General features: G+C 37.5%; 1 pseudogene; it reads right to left on the bottom strand.

The window, feature by feature from the left end:
* The window catches only part of LOC131049391 (T-complex protein 1 subunit zeta 1-like), an 89,824-nt pseudogene extending 66,453 nt beyond the window's left edge, over window positions 1-23,371 (bottom strand).
* Between the last annotated feature and the right edge of the window lie 284 nt (window positions 23,372-23,655).

The following is a 23,655-nucleotide window of genomic DNA, read 5'->3' as shown; positions in this document are numbered from 1 at the left end:
AAAAAAAAATTAGCTGATTCCACAATTCCATACCCGATTCCGTATCCGTACCCATACCCGAATCGGTAACTTTTATATATATATGGGTAAACCCAAAACAAACCTAACCTCTAAATTCGTTTTGCTGGATCTATGAGACAAATCCAAATCCAAACTGGCGACCCATATATATATGGACAAACCCAAAACAAACCTAAACCCAAATTTCATTTTGCCAAATCTATAAGCCAAACCAGCAACTTAACATTAGGTAGCACCATGGATGTACTTAGATGAAAATTTGTGGATATACATATACCTATACATGCATATAAATACAAAGACAAAATATATATATATATATATATCCTCAACACATCTACATTTAAATGGTAAAACATTAAAGGCTTTTCCTTAATAAATAAAGAATTATCATCAATTTAATAATAGCCATAGAAAATAAACCTTTCACAATTTACTAATAAGATCCTTTATTAATTCAATTTTTTAAATCACAAAGATTACAGAAAAAACATTGCACTGTGCAGAGATGAGCACACGGTTATACTGAGAGGGGGGGGGTGAATCAGTATAACAATGATCTTTTACCAATTTATACTTTTTTCAACTTCAACCACAAGTATATAACTTATCTCATTAACATATTCATTGCACACCAACATTCCTTTGTGATCTAAATAGTATGAACACAAGTAGAACACAAGATATATACGTGGAAACCGCTACGGGAGAAAACCACGGTAAATCAATGCTTTTATATATTTCTTCTTTTACAATATTTCGTAGGCACCAGCCTACTAGAGGCACCAACCCCTAAGCCTATTTGTGAGCACCAACCCACTGGAAGCACCAACTCCCCAAACTGTTTTGTGAGCACCAACCCACAGGAAGCACCAACTCCCCAAATCTGATTTTGTGAGCACCAACCCACTGGAAGCACCAACTCCCCAATCCAGAAATAGTGAGCACCAACCGACTTCACATAAATTTGATTTCCACCCTGCTAATGTTGCTGTACCAACTGATGATGGATTTTATTTTTCTCCACAAACTCTTTCTTCAACCTGCTGATATGGTGACTATAAATCTGCCACACATATGATAACAACCTCCTTATAAAATTATTACTTCATGATACTGCTTTGTCCCTTTTTAAATCTGCATCATATTCTCTTCATCAAGTCTGAAATAATCTTCATATACAAATTCATATATCTTCTTGTGTAAATGATTGATCTTTACACACACTTTCTTCATAAATCTGTGATACAAATCTGTTGTAAATTCCTTTACAAATCTGCAATTATTTATTTCAACAAGTCTGATATATTATAGTCACTTACAGCTGTCTCAGTTTTCCTTCACAAATCTGCTATAGACTCTTTCTTACATCTGCTATAAATTACCCCTTTAAATCTGCTATAACTATCATCAACTCTGTATATATATAAATTTATATATCTGCTGCCATACACTCAGAAATCTGCCTTTGACAATATCCTTTTCATTCTCCACAAGTCTGGAAGTATATGATATGCCTTTATACGCTTTCCACTCAGCACCCTTTGCTGTTCTAATCTGAGTGCTGCCTTTGGTAATCTCAAACACTTTTCTTTCTCATTATATCCATCACGTCTACACCTTCTTTACACCACAAACAATGAACATTCCTTCTCTTCTCTGATTTATATTCTTAGCATTCTTAGTATTATCTTTCACATACACACTACACGTCTGAGAACTCCTTTTTCTGAGTGATATTCTCAGGGTTATTCACGCGCACACATTCTCAAACTGAATTACAATATATTATATCTTATCTCCAAACTAAAGAACACAACCATTCACTATACCTCCCCGTGAATACTTATTCTTAGATACCAATCAGTAAATATAGTAAAAACTGCCGTTACAACTTTCTTTATTCAAATCGACACCTTCTTATATAATGAAAGTAATAGTAACCCGAGCTTTTACAAAGTAAGTCTTTGATTTCATTATTATCAATGTTATCGAAACTTCTTTATAGTAATCTTTAACTACTAATCCCCTCCTTATCTTCCGTTGAAAAGTCAATGCATTCCTTGGCCACGTCAATGACTCTTAGTGAGTCGGTTGTGTAAGACATATATGCACCGTTTCATATGGCTGCTCTTAATCGTTGTTTAACTAAACCGATTCATCTTGTCAAAGAATCGTTTTCTTTTAACATGTTCGATTCATTTACAAATATATCACCATTAATAATATCAATATTAATAATAGCGATTTGCTAGAATAATGATAATATTACTGGAATAATAGTAGATCGCTGTAACTGTAAGTATGGCTATTCATATCATCAATTAATCAATCGATTTAAAATCTCTAAAGATCGCTGTCTTATGGTGTTACAAATTGCTGCCTTCGATAATACATTCATTGTTCCAAAATCTTATTGCTGCTGAAACTTATCTATATTTATGTGCATGATCACTGTCATAGCATTGCTCTCCATGCTGTCCATGTGTTGACCATGTTTGCTCATTGTTATGGCTGTAGATATGAGAGTCGGTCAAAACAAATTAAAATCTTTAATTTAAACTTCTTCATTATCCATTTATATATAAATTAAAGTCAGCCATATCATGAGTTCCAAATCTGTATTCAATTCCCATGTTCACCAGCACTGATGTTATGACTGTTCATAAAGTCAGCTTGGGAAAACCTGAAGGGAAATTCGCCATTCTTTGCCAAAGGATTGTTTCATATATCATAGCCTCAATTTTTATATGAAGTCGCTAATTTAATGAATCACTGGTTGCTTCCTTTTTATCATTGGTTCTCGAATGCTTAGGAATACTTTCAGAACTCTGTCTTCTATTGCTGAATTATAGATATTCACTTTAATACTGAACATTGGAGATTACTCTTAACAGATCGCTGCATTATTTCAATCACTACCTGTGCAGTAGTCTTCAGTGCTGCCTATTATCATTGCCTTGATACATCTTCAAACTTAAGAGCTTCCGTAGCACCTTCAATATATACCAAGTATCGGTTTTTTTGGTTTTTTTTTTAAGTCTTCTAAGAGTTGCTCACTTAAGACACGTATTCTCTTTATCAACAGCAACATGTAGACTCCCACATTATTCGATACTATGGTTAGCTTCTATAGATGCTGACACCTCAACTTGCATGTTAAAGAGATGCCACCTTTGCATATTAGTGTGGAATCGGTCTTGTCTTGGTTCATCAATAATGCTGTCTTTAAATCACTTCCTTATTATCCCTTTACGTAGGATTATTATATCTTTAGTGGGGCTCTAACATTAAGAGGTGGGCCCCATAAATATTGTCTTTTAGTGTGCTTCTAGCATGAGGAAATGGGCCCCACAAATAATTTATTTGTAAATCTTTTGAGGCATAAAGTAACATATAATTGTTTCAAGGAGGTCTGCACACATAAATTAAGTTAATCTCTATATTTCTTCTATGGTCTCGTCATTTGTTGCTGTAGTCATGTCTTGCTGTGTATGTACAGTATTATATATCAGAATATACCGTATATATTCTCAGTCACTGTGTTCTGTAGCCATTTACTGAGACAATATATATATATCAGTTTGTTGCTTAGTGGTTCATTGTCTTTGTAAACAGATTGCTGCATTGATCACTGTATAACCACAACTTGTATATGGAGTTCATCTTCAAAACTGATCACTAATCTGATTATGGAGATGTCTTCATATAAATCACAGCTATCCAATTCCTTAACCATCACCTTTGACATTGATGATAGTCTTCTTGAGAAACTTTGATAGTGGACATGGATCGACAATGACAATGGAAGGATCTCTACTATGCTCAGCCAAGCAAAAATGCCCTACCAAGCAACAGCAGACTAACAGCTATGAGTAAATAGTCACAGACAAACGGTTTGTCACTATATATATATATATACCAAAGTCACCGAAAAAAAATTGCAGATTCATTCACGTTCACTCAGGAGAAATCCACACAACAACTGTCAGCCCCCTATGTGAATCCCTGGAACACCAAACCCAGTTAGAACTGGACCCAGATCTGGGGCCTCTTAAAAACATTTGTAATCTTTTAGTTGGTAAGTAATAATAATTGCTTTCTCACTAAATCCACATAAATGAAATTCCCTAGAGCTATCAATCATACAAAAAAATTGTTAAGCAAGTCTATATTCTCATGCAAAGTTTCCTGGACCATATGTAGTATCAGCGGACAGGAGTTAGACAATACCATTGTAGATTCAGGTTTTGATGACATCTCATTGAGAATTATGTTTCTGTTTAGATAATTTTTGAACAATCAAAAGAGGAACCAAAAGCCATCTCAGAATTTCAAACTTTCTCACAAGCAACTAAACACGAGAATACATGGAATTTTTGGAAAAATAATACAAAATAAAAAAACTAACAGCTAGTGATCACTATTAGTATTCCAAGCTCTAGAAAATAAAATATGTATTAACTTAAATCAGCATTAAAGATGCATAAAAGCTAATCTCTCAGATGACACAAACTCACAATCACCAGTTTTTCACACTTGCACGAGTGTTTGTTAGTGCTCTTCTGATCACCCCTTACACAAGGAATGTACATCGTGTATAGCAAAAGATATGTTTCCAAGAATTTTATCATGCTAACAAAGTTTGCATCTGCCATATTAACCAGAACTAACTAATTTTTTCTGTTATTTAATACAACTTGATTAAGAAATGTAAACACTTACCATTTCTTTCAAAAGGGTGTTTCCATCTTTCGTAAGCTTAATGTCCCCAGACCCTCCAACAAGCCTACAAAAATGGATAAATTAACAATAACTAATTATACAAGATTAGAATAAGATTTTTACATATACAGTTTATTCCTAGATTAGAATCAAAAACAGAAAATAATGGCATTTAAAAATCGTATTCCATATCGAAAAATACCTTAGCTAGAGTAAATGGAGACGAAAAGATAATGCAAATTGAAACAAAATGAACAGTGGAGATTCAATCTAACAGACAGCTGGGGTCAAATGAGACAAGTGAGGAATCCACACTAACTAAGAATAGTCAAGGGATTTACTATTGTGTGAGAATGATTATCTTTATATATCATTTATTTTGGATAAGTATATATATACAGGATAAAAAAATAGAGGAGGAATAATATGGAGGGGAATACAATATGGATATTTGGATTTTATTTATTTACTGGAAATCTAAGTTGCTGGTTCTGGTATGGAGTTGGGTATGGGTATGGGTACGGAGTCCTGGGCAATAAAATTCTTGGGTACTATACATTTAGGTACAGCTGTGTGTGCGTGTGTTTGTGTATACATATATATATGTATATATATGTATACATGTATACATATATACGTATGCAAAAAACATTTAAAATATACAAAATTGCAAATACATTTGATATATCATATAATATTATATTTTATAATAATAATGACATTTGATCTTTAGGTACAAATTAGAAAATAGATGGCATGAGAGGAATGAAGGGAAGTGCAAAGGGAGGACTACAGAGTAGAGTGACAAGAGGATCAAAGGGAGGAGCAAAGGAATGGTTTCAGGGCGCAAGAAAATGGGCGGAAGACATAGATCAGGAGTTTCTGATTGAGGAACTACAGGCAATATTTGCACAGAAGCAGCACAGAGATGATGGAAGACTATGGCACAATTCAGATCTTGGAGGGCTGGCTGATCCAAGGAATCATGGAATGCGATCGGGAGCACCCCAATGGCAAACAAAAAAATGGGACATCACACAGCAGGATATAGATCAAATGATGTGGCAATGTGGATTTCATCCTCCAAACCAAAATCAAGAATGTAGGAGATCGGAGAATCAGAACCGACTGAGGAAGAACAATCTATACAGAAATCAAGGGTTCCAACATGAAACTGCGATACCCCCTGTTCGATCTTGGCATTGGCGGCAAAAAAGAATGGGAAATCGTTATCCTAAACCCACAATTTTCTTTCGAAAGCCCTGGAATGGTCAACACTGGCAAAAGAGCAATAGGTGGCTCTGTGGGAAGAGCTTTCAAAAGGGAGGTTTTCACACAAATGAAAGATCGGAAGATCCTTTGGAGAAGGGTAAGCAGGAAATGGATCACGATCCAGTCAAAGACGTAAATGGTACTACAAATAAAGGTAAATCTAAAACCCTAGAAAAATGTATATCTTTGTTCTTGGATGATAAAATGGTCAGAAATGCAATGTCCAAGTTAAGGGAAGTAGGCTTTTTCATTAAATGGGGAGGGGGATGGCCAGCTTTGGACAACTTGGAGTCCTAGTGACACATAAACCAGGGGTCTATGATAAAGCTAACGGCTTTGCCTAATGGATTTTTCTTAGTTGAATGCCCTTCAAATTGGGAGAAATGGAAGACAATGAACTATGGGCCATACATGATGGATGGGACTGGGATCTTCATGAAGGATTGGTTGCCCAACTTTGACCCTGTTGTGACGTTTTCACACATCGCCCCATTGCAAATGGGGACCCATGTTTTTTTTTTGCTTTTTAGGGTTTGTCTTTTTAGGTCTTTTAGGGTTTTGTTAGTTGGCCTTTGCATTTTGAGTGCTGTCGGGGAGATCAATAGGGTAGCAAGTCCGGCTTGAGTGAAGTCCTGACCCTGAAATTTGGCTAAGTCTGGAATGTCCTGATCCTGAATTTGACTAAGTCTGGAAACTGAAAAAACCTCCAAAAACTAGATTTTGCAATATAACTCCTGGAGGTCTGAAACCACTCTCAAACATCCTGATAGAGAGTTCGAAAAGTCAAATTTCGCTCCCGTCCTTCACTGAGGATCCAGAGCGAATTTCGCTCCTGTCCCTCTCAGGAGGACCAAGGCGAAGCGCTCGTGTCCCTCACCAAGGGACCAGAGCGAAAATACTTATTTGAGCCATTCCTGACCGTGTTTGGACGAATTGAGACATCAAAGGCATGGTGAAGGACGAAATGAGCATGATAGAGCATCCAGACTTGATCAAAAACAATGAAATGATGAAGTTTTTACCTAGAGGGTCAAATTCGCTCCTGTCCCTCACTGAAGGACCAGAGCAAAATTCTTCATAAGGTACGATCTGGGCAAAGATCAAGCAAGTTTTATGTTTGAAGGTAAGAAAGGAGGTCAATTGAACCCATTGAAGACAAATTGAAGATTATTAAACGTCAACAAGGGACCCAAATGCCCAAGTTCGCTCCTGTCCCTCAGGCAGGGACCAGAGCGATTTTTGTCTTAGACAAATTTTTTTGCCAAGTTTGAAAGATTTCCAAGGCATGGATGAGTGAAAAGGTACATTACGAATCCGTTGAAGATAAGTTTTGAAGGTGATAAATTGAAATGATGCCTACAGGACCAAGTTCGCTCCTGTCCCTCTCCAAGGGACCAGGGCGATATAATGATAATATTGCCTCTTCTTCAAATTCAAGATACTCTAAGACGGAGAACAAGGTGGGAAGGACGTTTCGAAGTGTTCCAATCAAGCACAAAGCATCAAAGGTCGCCAATATTGAAAGATTTACACTAAAATATCCCAGTTCGCTCCTGTCCCTCAGGAAGGGACTAGAGCAAAATTTGCATAAAGGCATAAGTTTTGAAAGTTTATCACGCATCAAGCGACTAAGAAGGATCAAGGGACTTTATTTTGCACGATGAAAGTAATTGCAAGTTGGCCGAAACAAGGACAAGCTCAAAATGTTGAAGTTCGCTCCTGTCCCTCAGGAAGGGACCAGAGCGATATTGAATATATTGGCCAATTCATGCAAAAATCACGTTAAGTCGATGTTTTGCAAGGTCATACAAGGTCTAAGGTGTCTTTTGAAGATGATATACAAGGGTTTTGAACGTCAAAAGGTTATTATTTGAGCTAAAGAGATTATATCGCTCCTGTCCTTTGGACAAGGACCAAAGCGATTTTCATTAAAACACTCATGCTCCTTCAAAATCAAGACAATGCAAGGATAGGCAAGGTCAAGGTCGTCCTTTGGAAGGCAATGAACGAAGAACGAAGATCAAAAGTTTGCAAATTTGAGCCAGGACACTAAGATCGCTCCTGTCCCTTAGGAAGGGACCAGGGCAATATTTGCCAAAACACTTATAATCCTTCGAAAATTATGTTAAAACAAAGTTGCAAAGGGTTTGAGATGTCTTTTGAAAGGTTGAAGGGTGATGAACGAAGAAGTTAAAATCAAGAATGAAGAGTTGCAAGCTAGAAGACAAGGATCGCTCCTGTCCCTCTCCAAGGGACCAGGGCGATGATCCTCCAAACATCAAAACGCCTTGTGGAAGTTAAGTGAAACAAGCATGGAAGGATGAAACAAGGTTATTGTTCGCCTTATGATGGAAATTAGGGTTCGAGGATGCAAGATCAAGGAGAAAACACTAGGATCGCTCCTGTCCCTCTCCAAGGGACCAGGGCAATGTCACATCAAAGAGCACTCATTCACACAAGCAGGACACTCAAGTTCGAAAATCCTAGCGAAAATGGCAAATTCAACGTGGAGATGAAGATTTTTGGACGTAAAAAATGCAAGGATCAAGACAAAGTTGATGGATCGCTCCTGTCCCTCAGTCAGGGACCAGGGCGATGAGGTACGTTTCTTTCATCTTCAAAATTTGGCGCTCAAACAAATATTTTTGAATCTATTTTAAATGCTAAAATTCGATAAATTAAAAGATTCAATTAATTAGCATTTAAATATTACGTTTGATATTTATTAATTATTTTTGCCTTTGTAAAAATCGAATTTGACAATTTAAAAATGAAGGCATTTAATAATTAATTATTAATTTAATAAAAAATCAAAGGGAGCGCTTGGTATTTCATTGTTTTATGAAAGTCGGCCTTGGTTTTTTTTTATTAAAAATGGCTTTTAATTATCTTTGTTTTCACCAAGTCGGCCTAAGGTAATGCATGAGGAAAATGCTTATAAAAGGAGGTGTTTATTTCATTTTTAAATCATTATTCAAGCATCCTCTTTCATATGCAATTTGGAGTATACAAAGGAAGTGCGAAAGTATCATTCAAGAGGAGGAGCGAATTTCAAAGGGAAGGTGCAAGCGTTATCAAAGGAGTTCGAGTTTCAAGTTAGGCGAACTTGCCAAGGACATTGAAGAACACATCAAAGACTCCAAGGGTGGCGAAGTTGATAGGAAGGACATTTGCTTGAAGATCGCGTCAAGGCCATCTAACGTTAATTTTGCCTAGGCAAATTCTTTATTTTGCATTCTAGTGTTAGCTCTCAAATAAGGTATGGCAAGATCTCTTGTTTTAATTTCGAATTTTGTTCGCCATTGCCTTAATTTTGAATTTTGAAAATTTGTTTTCCCTTAGCTCAATCGTTTTTTAGGAAATAATAACTCAAGGATTTATTATGAGGTTTCCTAAAAAATTAATTTAATCTATGCTATTCATTGCAAAATCATGTTTCTAATTTTGAAATGTTGTGTAGGCATCAAATGGAGATCTCATCAAGGAAAATCAAGCCGGATCAAGGACGGTCTCCGCCAGGACGATCAAGCCAGGACAGGAGTGACTTCTTTCAATCCAGCGTTCCAAGGCAAGGTACATCATCATCCTGCACATGAAGGACACAAGGAGTTAGAACAAGAGTTAATTAAAGATAGCCTCTCAACGACATCAAATTGAATATCTAGTAAGCTACAAGTGTCAGATGAGGTGGCATCCCAATCATCACTCCTCCAGTCAGTGTGGTCCACCTCAGCATGTCCAGATTCAATGTACCTAACTCATGAAAGGTGGCGCAAACTCCGATGTACCTACCCCGGCTATCCATTGGTCGATTTTTCTAGAAGGGACATGTGTCCAAGCAATACAATTTTGTCATTGGTCAAGCATTAAATGTTATGTAATGGTTGTAACAAACCCTAATTAGGGTTTTCATTGTAAAATCTTGGCCATTGATCTTGAATTGATCTAAGCCATCAAATTGTATTGTGGGCACTATATAAGCCCAGACATTTCATTTGTAAAGGCTAATTAGCAATAAGTTAGAGATAGCATGTAAATAGTTGGAAGAGTTAGAATATAGTTGATAGAATAGTAATTAGAGTAGAATAGGAGGACAAGGCAAGAAATTGTTGCCATTGATTGTAAACAAACTCCATTTTCATTGAAGTAATGGTGAAGTGTGTCGTTTCTTGCAATTTGCATGGTTTCTTGTTGAGTCTTCAATCCTAGATGGTAGATGATTAGATGAATGGAGGAAATGCGATTGATTAATGGTGGAATTCGTACATCCATACTACTAGCAGTTTGTTGATTGCAGACTTGCCTTGCGTAGTCAACTGGAATCATTCAGCCTAAGCTCAATTTCAATTTGTCGCTTCTTCATTGATATGCATCAACTTGATGGTGTCTATGCCTGTGGTGATGATTTGAACATCATAAAGCTTCCCTTAGAAGATCGCACTAGCCTTGTGTAGATGTTCCATTGATGTCAAAACAAGACCTAGTTGGAGTTTCATCAAAAATCAAATCATTGCTCCTACATTCTTAGTATTAGGATTAGATCCTCTCTTCAACCCCTTCCTTTTTCCCTTTTTTTAATCTAAGTTAGTGAGAGCTTGTGTTCTAGCAAAGTAGATCGGAAATTCAATCACCAAATGTAAGTCCCCTTGTGATTCCAGCAAATCACATCATACCACGGCAAGCTTGTCCACACGTAGAGACCCTACATCAAAGAACCTTGGAGTCATCCTGATTGATCCTTTTTCGCGATATCTTCAGCAATCAGAGGCTTTATTCAAGAGAGGATAAGGTACCCTTGGGTATTTTATTCTGTGTTAGGCAGTGTACAAAATACACGTCAACAGACCCCAGGAAACATGAAGTTGAGGTTGTACCAACATGGGTAAGCTTATACAATTTACCCACAAAATATTGGAGAGAGGAGATTCAGAATGACATAGGAAGCAAATTGGGGTCCTTCGTCAAAATGGATGAAAGATTAGAGGATAAGAGATTTGGAACTTATGCAAGGATTTGTGTTAAAATCTTTCCCTTTCCTCCTCTTCCCAATGAAGTTGAATTACTCTTAGATTTTGGTGTTTGGAGACAGAAAATTGAAAGAAAGGATGGCTTAGTTGTGTGTTCTAAATGCAGCTTCAAAGGGCATGAAAAGTCCAAATGCATAGTGCAGCAGTCCCACCATGGAGAGGACGAGGATGGGATGATGGATCTCAACATGTAGGATAGGAAAAGAAGAGGATACAAAATTGGGGATTCATCCAAAAGTATTGATCTCGCCCCTGGGCCAAATTGTGGTGTAGGAAAGGTAAGCCTTACACATAATTTGGAGGGTGTGGCAATCCTAGGGAGCAACAATGAGCAAGCAACCCCAGAGAATAATCAAGGTAGAGAATACCAAGCAAAGACAATGGAAGCAAATGCTCTCTTGGCATGCCAACCTCAAATTGAGCTAACGCAAATCCCTTTCAAGTAATTTTGGAGGAGAATGATCAAAATCTTCATTGTGGAAGGAACCTCAATGATGACTTAGGAATGGCTCAAGCAAATGGGCTTAGGTGAGGAGAGAGATAGAGAGCTTGCTGATTTGCTAGAAAGAAATTCAACTTGGCAGGAGGGAGTTGAGGAAGAGGCAAGGCAAGAGGTGGAGACAGAAAAAGAGAAAGAGTTTGAGGAAGAAGAGGGTGAGATCATGGAAGAAAGAACCCTAGTGAAAACAAAGTCCAAATTGAAAAAGCCTAATACCAAACCAAAGGGAAAGAGGGGTCCAAAATCTAACAAGAAGAAACTGGAAATTGTAGCAAACGCAAAAGGCCAAAAGAAACTAAGATCTAGGAAGGAGATTATCCTTCTCGAGGAGCGAAGAGACGCTAACATGGAATGTTAGAGGCATTAACATATGGTGCATGGTCAAGCGCAAAATTGACCAAGCGAAAGCAGATATAATGTTGCAAAAAACCAAATGGAGTCGAGAGGAGAGTGAGAAAAGAATGAGGAATTGGAGGCAATGGAGAGGTGTGTTTGCTGGGGCAAATTGTGCTTCAGGGTGCCTTGGAATTCTGTGAAACCCTATTAATGTGGCAGGAGAACTAGTGGATTAAAAAAAATATTGGCAGCTAATTAAAATGAAAATACTGCAAGACAGTGAGTTTTTCTTCATATTCATTGTATATGGCCCTTCTCCCGCAGCAACTAAGAGAATGGTGTGGACTCAACTATTGAAGGCCATTCTAAAATTGGAAGGGAAAAGAGTGGTACTGGTAGGGGAAAATACTCTGGTAGGCTTGCCAAAAGACTTGACCATCTTTCGATTGCCGGAGAATGGGAGAATCTCTCTATGATGCATGAAGCCATTATTCTTCCCTTTACAAGTTTAGATCACTATTCAGTGCAGCTGTTGATTCCCCTAGAGAGCCCCCCTGAAAGGTGCCCCTTAAGATTTGAAAATGTGTGCTTCATAGACGAAAGCCTGAAGGAGTTAATCAAGGGATGGTGGAATGAAGTTTCAGTGGGCAACTGTTCGCATTTGTTTCAAATGAAGAAAAAATTGAATGATGTAAAGAACAAGTTGAAGGAGTGGAATAAACACATTTTAAGAATATATTTGAGAAAAAGGACAGGTTTGAGAAGGGGCTTGACAGAATTAAATGAATTGGTTATAGAGAAAGGGGTGAGTGGGGATGAATTTGAAACAAAATATTTTCACAAAACATCCATCACAAACAAAAGTAAAAGCAGAATTTTGGAGATCAAAAAAGAGGACGGGGAAGTGGCTCAAACAGCTGAGGAAGTAAATAAGGAAGCAGTCAATTTTTTTTAACCTATGTTGAACCAAGAGAACGACAACAATAGAGAGGGCAGAGAGATGATTCTAAGTAGTATTCTGGCAATCATTTCTCAAAAACAGAAAAAGAAATTATTCAAGCAAGTTTCTCTATAAGAAGTCAAAGCAGCCACCTTTCAGCTTAACCCAAACAAACCTCCTAGTTTGAATGGCTTCCTTGCTGGTTTCTTTCAAAAAAATTGGGACATCATTGGGGCAAGACATTTACTGGATGATTGAAGAATCGAGGAAGAAAACTACAATGTTGGGGGCACTGAACCATACCTTCTTGGCTTTTATCCCCAAGAAAAAAGATGTGCAGGCTATGGGTGATTATAGATTGATATCTCTATGTAATACAGTGTATAAGGTGGTAACAAAAATCATGAAGAATAGATTGAAAGAGGTATTATCGAGGATAATTTATGTGGAGCAGAGTAGATTCTCGTCAAGACAATTGATTGTGGAAGGAATCATAGTTACCCATGAAGCCATATATATTGCCAGGAAAGCCAGGAATACCACTATGATTTTAAAATCAGACATTTTAAAAGTGTATGACATGGTGGACCATCCATTCCTCTCAGAAGTCTTGAAGAAATTTGGATTCGGGGAGAATTGGATTCAGGGGGTGAAGGCTTGTACATCCAATCCCAAATTCTTTGTGCTAGTCAATGGTGCCCCAAATTCTTTGTGCTAGTCAATGGTGCCCCTCAAGGATTCCTTTCTTCATCCAGGGGACTGCGACAGGAAGATCCCCTCTCTCCTTTTCTTTGTATCATTATGGCAAAAGCTTTGGGAAGGAGCATCAACAAACTCAGAATGGAAGGAAAGTATATGGGCATGGAGGTGGCCCCTACACTGGAGCCAGTACCGCATCAGCACTTCACAAAAGACACTATGCTTTTTGGACTAACCTATTGAAGGGAGGCTAGGGAGATACGCTCCTTTCTGGACTATTACTACAAAGCATCAACGCAAAGCATCAATTGGAGGAAATTGGAGGTCTTTTTTCTCAAAACCCAACTAAGTCTACAAAGGGATATTGCCAGGATCCTTACGTTGCAAGTGGCAAACTTCCCAGAAAGATTTTTGGGAATGCAATTGTTTGCAGGGGTTAACAAAAAATGTTATTGGGAGACTTTGATCAACGACTACAAGAATGGAATAGAATCGTGGAAAGGGAAATGGCTTACCTCTGCTGGTAGAATTCTAATGCTAAAGGCAATTTTGTCTGCAGTTCCAATTTACTTGATGAACATGACAATGGGGGCAAAGCTCACTTGGAACATATATGCTCAAGGAGAACAAAAGTGGATCAAAATACTCTGTAGGAAGTAGATCAAACTACTAGAATTTTCAGTCAGAGACCCACCTTGTGGATCAATATTTAAAATGCAGAGATAGTATTACTGAGCACATTACTTGGGCGATAGGGGATGGAAGGAGTGCTTCTTTTTGGAACAATTCATGGGAAGGCTTTGAGACTTTAGCCAGCAATCAAGATTTGGAAGCTGTCAAGGGTGCCACCCTAAATACTTGGGTAAGAAAAGTCAGCAACTATGGGGAGGTAGTGGAGGTAAATGGATAGCAAGAATGGAGATGGAAATCGCTCCAGGACATTCAAGCTCCTGAATATCAGAATGGGGCGCAGCTAAAGATATTATTGAACAAGGTCATAACTCCATCTATGGAGGGGGACACTGTTCGATGGTGCTACTCAAAGTCTGGAAACTATAAGGTTAAAATAGGATACAAGGTTCAGGAAGCAGCTTTAGCAAAACAAGATTGGCCTGTTCAGTTATTTTGGGAAAAACAACGCTTACTAAAAGCTAGTGTTTTTTCTTGGATGGCGGCTCAGAAGAAGATTTTGATGGTAGATAGATTGAGAAAGATTGGGATTCAAGGACCAAGATGGTGTGTGCCATGCAAAGAGTCTGAAGTGTTGAAGATTGGCAACGTCGGTCATCACTTCCAGCCTGAGGTAGACAAATATGTAAGTGGTCTAATCGACCTAATCGGCTTAGAGGGACTGTTGATGCTATGGTCGGATTCCTTAAGGCCAACATAGACAACATAAAGGTTGTGATAATATAATTGTGATATAATAATTATATTGATAATTATTGATAATATAGTAATTTAATTGATAATATAATTATTATATTATTATTGTATTGTGATAATATAATTATATTATATTGTGATATTATATTTATTGTGATAATATTATTATTATGAGATAATATAATTATATTATTATGTGATAATATAATTATCTTATAATTATATTGTATGATTATTATATTATATTAATAATATTATAATTGGTGCCACTTGGAAGAGTGGCATCCCTTGGTGAAGGGGCACCACAAAAAGTATAAAGGAAGATTAATCTTCTCTCTTGAATGAGATATAGATATAACACACAGTCTGCTATATTAAGAATAAGCAGTGCTCGGGGGAGACAATTGTGTATTGTCTATGGCTGGGAGGGCAAATCAGTGCCCGTGGATAATTGAGCACCATAAATTCAACATGGTCTCAGAGCAGGTACGAAACCTGGGAAAAGGCCCTGATACAGTAGCAACATCTGACAGAAGAGAACAGGGAATCGATCATTAAAGGAAGGCGATTTTCTTTGTGTTTGACTTAAGCCTCAACGAACTCATCTTCTGTTGTAGCTGAAGGTTCGTATTCAACAACAGCGGCTGATCATTGAAATTGCGTGATTTTAATAATGCGATCTCTGTGTTCATGTTTGGACGGCAACTTAATCCTCCAATTGATCTTCATTAAGGCGGCAATTTCACCATTTGGTTGTATTGGAGGCAACAACTTTGGGCCTCTGCAATTCAGAAGACTATATGCAACGACTTCCAGCCTGCCTTCATTTACAAAGGTGACCTTCGAAATCACTGTGACAGCGATTCATGTTTGCAAAGGCGATGATTGATTGATGGCAAATTCATAAAAAGGAAGAAGTTAATGATGAAACCATGAAATGAGACTATTTTCCTAAGATGGATTCCTAAAATAAAGAAGCATCATATTATCGCTATTGACGGAGAATAGCGCTCAGAACCATATATGACAGCGCTGAAGGAAGACACCAACTACCTTGTGAAGAGTCGAAATACATACAATATTGGGCACCGTGGTAACAAGAGTCAAATACTAGACTTTGAGCCAAATTAACCTTCCGTTGCTGTATAAATAGTTCGTCCTGAGTATGCAGACACAAATGGAAGTTTCGAGACTCCTGGGTAGGAATCAATTTCCAGATTACTGCCGCAAATATTGATAACCTCCAAACAAACATACAGCGCCGCTAAGGAATGATTATGAAGGAACGATATGAACCGATTATGCGATCAGTATATTGATGATCATATACGAATTATAAGGATGGTGATTAATAATGTCTAATTGTTGTTATGGAGAGTCTGATATCGAACGGAGGTGACTAGTCAACCCTCAAAGGTTGCCACCGTTCCTATTTAGGAGGTATAAGAACAAGTTTCGAAGCACATCTCGGGGGGTATTAGGATATTATTGGATATATATATCGGGGGCGAAGGCAGACTAGTACGGGAGAAGAAAAAAGGAATCCAGAACAGAAACATATCGTTGTTAGCAATACCTGTACATTGGCATAAGCAGATTAATATATCAGGCAGAGTAAACATTGCCAAAGCAATATATATCAATTGTGAGGCATATCATACATCAGACCAGCATCACTCCTTTATCACGATTAGTGATTAAGTGATCTCATTTCTAGTATATCTCATAATTGTATATCAGACGTTGCTATCAATTCCATATCAATCTTGCATACGTTGTAGGAAATAACAGTTGATAATTTGTGTAATATCTTTCACTTGGTTTAATTACAATCATTTGATAAAGTGAGAAGGGGAATCTAGGTATTTGTCCCAACTTACCAAGTTAGGCAACAAGGGGACATCACATCCTTCAAACAAAACTACCACAAAGGAATAACTACAAAAGCAATGGTTTTTTGTTTGTCCAATTTAAAAACACAGGAGATATATTTAAAGCATGGTGTTGAAGGAAGTATAGCACTTGAGTCTGCGAAACGTAGATACAGAAAATCGGTTATGTTGTGCCAGACTGGTCCTCATATATCGTGGGTGTCGAATATTACACGACTTCAGAGATTTGAATCAGCAGTCTGAGCTTTTGCCATGAATGGACAAACACACTCAAAATGGCAGAATAGCTTGTGTGCAAAGTGTTTGTCAAAATGCCTCTATAGAATCATTGGTGTCATGAACATTCGAGTGTTGGATAAAATGCTTAGGTTGTGACTTGCAAGATGTGATAATCTCTGCCACCACCTCCAATGATGCCATCAGATCATCGTTAGATGCTTCAGTGTGATCAATTCAAATGGATGGAAATTTCAATGCTGAGCGAGTTTAGGAAAGAACGTTGGTAGATTGTGAGGAAGACTAACCAATTAAGAGATAAATTTCCATGGTTGAATAATGTTCATGAATTTTTCATATAGTTATTAATTCATGCTATAGCAAACCATGTATGATTCCAGCATTGATATTTCTCTTTGAGATAGTCTTGGACCATTATTAATCTCTCTAAATGATTTCAGGACAGAGATTGCATTCAAGGGTGGATGAGCTCGATACATCCTGTGAGGAAGCATCACAGGCTGCTGCAATAAAATTGAGTTGGTGGCTGGAGACGTCTCTTTGAAGAGGAAGAATCAACAGTCAGAGGGAGCCTGACATTTCAGCTTCAGAAGCAACCTTGGACAAGGAGGTCAGAAGGTTGATATCAGGTTCAGAGGGAGTCACGTCAATTTTTTTTATAAGCTTGGTATGGTGGAGAATGAAGCCCTAGCTGAGATTGAGTCTCAGCATCATTGATCTATTTATATACTAATGCATTCTTCTCTTTGAGAGAGAAGTTTAAAGTGTAAACTCTTGTTAATGCATTTCTCTTTGAGAGAGACTTGAGGTGTGAGCCCTCTATTTATATACTAATGCATTCTTCTCTCTGAGAGAGAAGTTTAAAGTGTAAACTCATGTTAATGCATTTCTCTTTGAGAGAGACTTGAGGTGTGAGCCCTTATCTCCACCCTCCGATATGGTTCATGGTTGATGTCATGTGTGCGACACCATGACAACACCACATGAGAGAGTCCGTGGTGGTTTTTCTTGTACTTGTGTGTTTACCCTCTAGATGAGCCATGGTGAATATCATTGTGAGGTAACGATCTCACAATGATGAACACTTGTGCATCTTACCATCATTGTGTGGTGACGATCTCACAATAATGGTTGATATCTCGTGAGGCGATATCTATGGATAAGCCATAATGGTGGATATTACGTTAGGAGATATCTATATATAAGCCATAATGGTGGATATCACGTGAGGTGATATCTATGGATAAGCCATAATGGTTAATATCACGATGAGATGATATCTCTTCTTTCACCATCTATGGGAGTAGCCATGATGGTCAAACATCACGATGAGGTGATGAGCTTCTTTCATGCACATGAGTGTAGTCATTGTGTTAGTCATCACGATGAGGTGATATGACTTGTAAATATCAAGAAGGATTCCTCCCTAGCTAAGAGGGAGTGTTGATGATGTTATAACTAAGGTCGGATCCTTCAAAAGGGCCAGCTCATAAATATGCAAGTAGTCATTCAACTTTGCATATTTAATATATGCCTCTCTTGTCCAAGTTGGATCTACCCTATGAGAGTAGCCATTGTGGTTGACATCTCAATGAGGTGATATGTCTTGTGCAGCTGGAAGTATCCTCCCTAGCTGAGAGGGAATGTTGAAGATTGGCAACGACGGTCATCACTTCCAGCCTAAGGAAGACAAATATGTAAGTGGTCTAATCCACCTAATCAGCTTAGAGGGAGTGTTGATGCTATGGTCGGATTCCTTCAGGCCGACATAGACAACATAAAGGTTGTGATAATATAATTGTGATATAATAATGATATTGATAATATAGTAATTAAATTGATAATATAATTATTATATATTATTGTATTGTGATAATATAATTATATTATATTGTGATATTTATTTATTGTGATTAATATTATTATTATGAGATAATATAATTATATTATTATGTGATAATATAATTATATTGTATAATTATTATATTATATTAATAATATTATACCGAGTGGCGCCCCTTGGAAGGGGCACCACAAAAGGTATAAAGGAAGATTAATTTCTCTCTTGAATGAGATGTAGATATAACACACAATCTGCTATATTAAGAATAAGCAGTGCTCGGGGGAGACAATCGTGTATTGTCTATAGCTAGGAGGGCAAATCAGTGCCTGTGGTTAATTGAGAACTATAAATTCAACACGAAGAGGATGCTAATCATGTACTCTTAAATTGCCTATTCACTAAGTTCTGATGGAAATATTTTATGAAGAAGTTAAATTGGCAGTGCTTGTTCCAGTGGATATACGTGATTGGCTTGTCATATGGCCAAAATTCAAGAAGACAGCCTTGTTTGGTTGCTTGCCATCAAGTATAATGTGGGAAATCAAGAAAGAAAGAAAGAAATAGGAGAATCTTTCAAGGTAAAGAAATGAAGAAGGAAGATGTTACTTCCAAGATAGAAATGTTGGTAATTGAGCTGGTTAACAATGCAGCTCACAATCAAAAATTGGAAAAGAATGTCTTCACAAATTGGGATGATGATATGACTAAGCCTTTCCCTAGATTGAAGGTCCCCCCCATTAATGGGTGTAGGAAGGATGATCTTCCTTGCAATCCCAAAGAGAATGTGGTGTTGAAGGAACCAGAAGAAGGGTAGGTTAAGATCAATTTTGGCAAAGCCTCTAGAGAGAACCCAAGGCTGAGTGGAGCAGGGTGTGTGATAAGAGACCTTGGGCAAAATCCTTTATGAGAAAGCAAAATTTTTAGGCGATACCACAAATCATATGGCAGAATTTAGGGCCGCTTTGATGGAGCTGAAGTGTGGTATAGCAATCAATGCTACATGGATCCACCTAAAAGGGTGGCTCGTCAATAACAATGAATGTTATTTGACAAATGCAGTATCAAACTGGAAGTTAGGAAAATGGCTAAGGCCCATTCAGGCCCTAATAAGGAAATTTGAAGAGTTCAAGGTTACTCACATATCGTGAGAGCAATCAAATGGCAGATGAGCTGGCAAAAAGGGCAGCAAGGGACGGTGTGGATGACAAGTCAACAGTGGGCAGGGTGGTGAATACTCTTGTTGTCCAAGGTAGTGATGAAGATACAAATGGTTAATCATTTCGTCACAAGCCCCGTGGGATTGATGGAATGCATGTACCCACCGGGCATTTTAAAAGTAAGGAAACAAATCAACGGCATTTATGGTTGCAAGCGAAGGAATCGGAAGTGGGGAAGGACGATGACATGCTGGCCACTGCACTGGCCATCACGACTAGTCGATATATTGGTTTTGGAGTTTCTCATGTGAAAGAACAATTCAGTTTCCCCGCAGCATCAAAATTTGTAACTCTGGGTGGCAAACGAGTTAGGTGGTACCAAGTGTGATTATGAAATGGTGTACCTTGGGAATGGGATCATGAAATCATGTAACATTGTGAGGATTGCTATTTAGGTAATAGACCAATGGAAAAGCCATTCAAGTGCTTTCATTTCAAGCTTTTTCCTCCCCAATATGGGTACACCTATGAGATTAATTTGCTGGGAAAGACAGATGTCTTTCATGGGTAATATTTCAGAAAAGAGGCTACGGCAGATGCTGAAATCTGACCATGAGATGGTTATACAAGCAGTCCAGAGAATTTTGGGAGATGAGTTCTTAAAGGCGGAGCATAGTTATAGGGTAAATTGGTATGTTTGTTGCAGTGCTTCTAGATTTTGGGGAAACAACGGAAAAGGTGGGTGCCTTATGCAAGAAACTGATGAAGAATTGTTATATGGGGGAATTGGACACTGTAATAGAGAATGCGGATGAAAAGAATTTGATCCCCATGCCGAAAGACTGTTATGTAATTCGTAGATGTGGAAAGGAAGTGGCAAAGTATCCCCTTCTCAGTCTGGTGGATGCTTCATCCATTGAGCAAAGGCGTGAATAGGTGAAAAGAAATGCGTTGATCTTGAAGAAACTATTGAATTTGTCGAACGAAGGAGCTGTTGGGTGGCTGCAGAAGTATTTGGTGACACGGGGCCTAGTAAGTGATGGAGAGGACGATGAAGCGACTGGGGATGAGGACTCAAACAAAGAAATTATGTCTAGATTGGACCTATTAAGGGAGGCTGAGGTGGCTGCCCACACGGATTGCAGCTCATATTGTCCAGTCAAGGCCAAGGCTGTCGAGGATGCACGCAACAAGGGGAAGAAGGGCATCTGATTAAGCTATGTTAGTTTATTTTATTTTGATATGTATATGATCGATTGCTATGACGGTGATTGGTAGAAATCTGTGTTTTCTCCTCTTTTGGGCCAAGTGCCATTTAGGAGATAGGGGTAGATGTTATAGCCAGATGTTAGGCAATAGAAAGTAGAAGATTTTTTGTCAAAAGGACATTTTGGACTGCTGATGTATGTACCTACAAAGAATATGTAAAAGCTTTTGATATAATACAAGGATGCTGCCCCTTAGCAATTATTTAACAAGCAAAAAAAACAATAATGACATTTGATCTTTAATAGTAGATAATTCATCATTGATCAATGATATTACAATAGTCATAAAGATAATTGTCTAAGTTGTTAGTTTTAGTCTCCATCCCCAAACCCTTTCATTGTAATCAAGTTTCTTATGTGACATGAAATCCCAATAACTAGTGGAGGTCCAATGGGCCTGAGGGGTAGCACCCCTCATGTGGATCTAGGGGAAATGCACTAAGTGGAGTCAAGGGGCAGCGCCCCTTGTGGGAGTTTGGGGGCAATACCATTTTCACAATTTTATCATTCAATGACAAGATCAGGTGTTTGGCACATTTTTGTTTATAAAAAAGTTTTTAAAAAAATTATTTTTATTTAATGTCTTATTTGGGCAACCCTTTGGTTCAACCAAGAGCAGCTCGGGTATACCTAGGGTGCCTGAGCGAGACCCTAGACCCTGGACATACCAAGGCCACTCCCATAGCAAGACCCATGCCTACACCAATTCAGTATGGGATTAGGACCCCCAAGGGGCATAGCCATAACATAGTTGGAAATCGATAATGGATAATAAAATGGATTTTTTAATTATTTGTTTTGAAAATGGACGAAGATGCATTATTAAATTTATATGTAATGGAAAAACAAAAAGGTTAACTAGATGGGGGACTAAGAAATGGGACTAGGCTATGACTAGAATGAAACATGGTGTTGTAATGTTAGGAGATGTTAAGAGATGGTTAAAAATAAGTGTCTACACCAAGAACACATGGAAATGAAGGAACAAAACTTATACAGCCAAACAAATTAAGTTTTCAGTAAATTAATTAAATTAACCAGTTGCATGAATCAACACTACTTTGATTGCATTGATGTGGAATTGGCCAAAATAAAAAATACTGCATTTCCTTTACGTAGATATTAGCAGAATTTGTGGTTTGTGGAGAACCTGAGAATTCTTAATGAACAATGTGAAAGAATGCTAAGAGTGGAGCAGGATAACAATTTGTGTTTCCTATTCATGGATATCAACAAAATTCACTGGGAATTAAGGTTAATACTGGAATGCTCTGCGAACTGTGAGAATAACGGTATATGTGCATAGGACTATAATTGCAATCATCTGTGAATATGTAGAATGAGTAAAGCATGGCAGTTTTAGTTTATGCCAAAAGCAAACATTATCTGTGTTGCGATAAGATTGAATAAATATTGAGATTCACGGAAATTTGAGTTAATTACATATGTCACATGTCATCATGCCAGCACTTCTAATCTAGTGCCAATCCTGGAAAGCACTTTCAGTGGGTTCATGGGAATCAAACGAGATAACGAATGATTGTCATCAGAAGAAAATAATAGCTAAAATTATACAAATATAGATTAAAATTATTCTTATCGAAGCACGCAAATCAGGAAATGTTTTGAAAATGTTTTGGAAAAAATATTTAAAAGGCTTAAGAAAGTTTCATATGTATGCGTATGTCGTTTAAGAAACTTTATTTGGTAAAACAGAAATGTAAGGAAATAAATCATACATTTTAATGGTGCCCTTGGGGCCGAGATTGGTCTTAAGAACATCTTGCAAACCCTTGGCAGCATTGATGTTCATGTACAGTGCTGCAGATTTATTCAGGATCTCCGCATTTGGATTCAACACACGTAGCGACATTGTTAGAGAAAAATGCTTAAACCCTTCTCTCTGTTTTCTGAAACGTTTCCCGCAGAGATGAACACCTCTGAAGCTTCAAATAAAAAGCAAATGACGTAAGCAAATGTGAAAAATAAGAAAGAGATTATCTGGAGAGAGAAAACTATTATTTCAAATTTGAAGTACGCTTCATACGAAACAGGTGAGCGTTGGAAGGCGGTCGGGTTCTTCAAGCTATTCGGGAAATTTCCTTATTTCAATCAATTTATTTATTAGAACAGATTATTTATTTCTAGCAAGTCGTTTAAGTTATATTCATTAAAAAATGAAAAAAAAATCTTAAATTGGACTTGTATCAAACGAAGGTGTCATGGTTATTTCTATTGTAATTTATTTATATTAAATATTTAATAAATTTGGCACGAGTTTATAATTGATTTTATAACTATTTTATTAAAGATTGATACAATATTAAATATTAAATTAAATTTTAAAATGATA

This window comes from Cryptomeria japonica, chromosome 3 (assembly GCF_030272615.1).
Source record: "Cryptomeria japonica chromosome 3, Sugi_1.0, whole genome shotgun sequence".
NCBI lineage: Eukaryota > Viridiplantae > Streptophyta > Pinopsida > Cupressales > Cupressaceae > Cryptomeria > Cryptomeria japonica.
Note: the sequence above shows the minus strand (reverse complement) of the source record. Positions and strands in the feature narration are given on the sequence as shown.